This window comes from Lactuca saligna, chromosome 4 (assembly GCF_052625555.1).
Source record: "Lactuca saligna cultivar CGN05327 chromosome 4, ASM5262555v1, whole genome shotgun sequence".
Lineage (NCBI taxonomy): Eukaryota > Viridiplantae > Streptophyta > Magnoliopsida > Asterales > Asteraceae > Lactuca > Lactuca saligna.
The window spans coordinates 197,912,030-197,915,004 of NC_136420.1; positions in this window are offsets into that span (position 1 = coordinate 197,912,030).

The following is a 2,975-nucleotide window of genomic DNA, read 5'->3' on the forward strand; positions in this document are numbered from 1 at the left end:
TTGCGTAAACAACTCCTGCATCTCAGGAGGAGCCAACCGATAGGGTGCCTTAGCTATCGGAGCCGCATTAGGGGCTAGGTCGATCCTGAACTCCACCTGGCGCTCCGGAGGTATCCCAGGAAGCTCCTCAGGGAATACGTCCACGAACTCTCGTACTAAGGGCACCTCACCCACCGTCTCTCTACCCGCCTCCCAGGTATCCATAACATACGCGACATAACATGCGCAACTATCACACCCCGAAACCGATGGCGGAAACATTCCGGGGTGGAGGACGTCATGTAAAGTATCACAACCAATGTACATAGTAAGCATAGTGAAACACGAAACATTACATTACATAGAATTATTACATTTGTTTGAAAGTAGAAAAGAAAAGTAATACATGTTTGTAGATACATAAGTTTAAACAAAAGTAAAGACGAGAATTCCATCTGCTCCGTCTACTGCAAAAGGACGCAGGATACCTTTTTAAGGAGAACCTGAGAATACAAGCAGTTTAAAAATCAGCATGAAGCTAGTGAGTTCATAAGTGTTTTGTTTTCTGAAATGGACATGTTTCCTTTGGTTTTCTGAAAAGTTGTTATCCAAGAAAATCCCATATTTTCTTATAAAGATAGTTTAGTTAAAGTTTTGAATTTCCGTTAAATACATCAGTGTATAGTTTAATACATAAAACTATATACTGAAAACCACTGGGAATACCATCCAGTACAATAGTAGATATTTTTAATACATAAAAATATAGATTGAAAACCATGGGAATACCATCCCGTACTAGATATAAGGTAGTTTTTAATACACAAAAACTATAGATTGAAATCCATGGGATTACCATCCCGTACTAGATATAAAAACCATGGGAATACCATCCCGTACTAGATAAAAAGACCATGGGAATGACATCTCGTACTAGATATAAAGACCATGGGAATACCATCCCGTACTAGATATAAAGACCATGGGAATACCATCCCGTACTAGATATAAATTCTATAGATCAAAGATAGATATGAAAATCAGTGAATAAACTTATATTAATACGTATTGTGAGTCGGGCAACCATGCTAATATGACCATGAGACCTCCTTGACGTTCTTCAGGCATCGGACGCTATCCAGAATTTGTCACCCCAGGCGTGCCCACCTAACTGTAGCTAACAGTTAAGGTGTGGGCTTGATAAATCCCTTGTCTAGCAGCTCCTACATTTGCGTAAACAACTCCTGCATCTCAGGAGGAGCCAACCGATAGGGTGCCTTAGCTATCAGAGCCGCACTAGGGGCTAGGTCGATCCTGAACTCCACCTGGCGCTCCGGAGGTATCCCAGGAACCTCCTCAGGGAATACGTCCGCGAACTCTCGTACTAAGGGCACCTCACCCACCGTCTCTCTACCCGCCTCCCAGGTATCCATAACATACGCGACATAACATGCGCAACTATCACACCCCGAAACCGATGGTGGAAACATTCCGGGGTGGAGGACGTCATGTAAAGTATCACAACCAATGTACATAGTAAGCATAGTGAAACACGAAACATTACATTACATAGAATTATTACATTTGTTTGAAAGTAGAAAAGAAAAGTAATACATGTTTGTAGATACATAAGTTTAAACAAAAGTAAAGACGAGAATTCCATCTGCTCCGTCTACTGCAAAAGGACGCAGGATACCTTTTTAAGGAGAACCTGAGAATACAAGCAGTTTAAAAATCAGCATGAAGCTAGTGAGTTCATAAGTGTTTTGTTTTCTGAAATGGACATGTTTCCTTTGGTTTTCTGAAAAGTTGTTATCCAAGAAAATCCCATATTTTCTTATAAAGATAGTTTAGTTAAAGTTTTGAATTTCCGTTAAATACATCAGTGTATAGTTTAATACATAAAACTATATACTGAAAACCACTGGGAATACCATCCAGTACAATAGTAGATATTTTTAATACATAAAAATATAGATTGAAAACCATGGGAATACCATCCCGTACTAGATATAAGGTAGTTTTTAATACACAAAAACTATAGATTGAAATCCATGGGATTACCATCCCGTACTAGATATAAAAACCATGGGAATACCATCCCGTACTAGATAAAAAGACCATGGGAATGACATCTCGTACTAGATATAAAGACCATGGGAATACCATCCCGTACTAGATATAAAGACCATGGGAATACCATCCCGTACTAGATATAAATTCTATAGATCAAAGATAGATATGAAAATCAGTGAATAAACTTATATTAATACGTATTGTGAGTCGGGTAACCATGCTAATATGACCATGAGACCTCTTTGACGTTCTTCAGGCATCAGACGATATCCAGAATTTGTCACCCCAGGCGTGCCCACCTAACTGTAGCTAACAGTTAAGGTGTGGGATTGTTAATCCCAAATAGATCTATTCACGAATTCCACGCTCTCCCTTTAGGAGACTCTGGTTACACTTCCGGGGTGAATTTAATGATAACCCAAAGGTTTTAATGAAGATGAATCTCACAAGCTAGTATTAAATTATTCACAGTGTTCCCGGTTTTTATCAAACATACTAATCGTTTTGAAACATAATACAGTAAAAACTGTTTAATACAATGAAATTATCTGGCATAATACTTTAATTAAACAGAGATAAACTGAATTAGACATAGTAAATGTATTATATTTACATAAATTTGTGCTCATAAAACAAGAACTGAAGATCCCAAATTATTCCCATAATAATTTGAGTGTTGCCTTTACTGTAATTGAAATCCATGTATTTATATTCAATAAAGCATCCCTTATACTCCGCATAATACATAAGGGGTAAAGATATCTAAAAGTTAGCTAGATATTTATAGAAATACAACAGTTTTAGGTTTTGAAAACATTTATAATTTTCTTGTATCCCCCCCCCCCCCCCGGAAAACATTGAAAACACAGAAAAAGGCGTAGGGGTATGAACTCACCAGTCGAGAAACGTGTTGGTTTGGA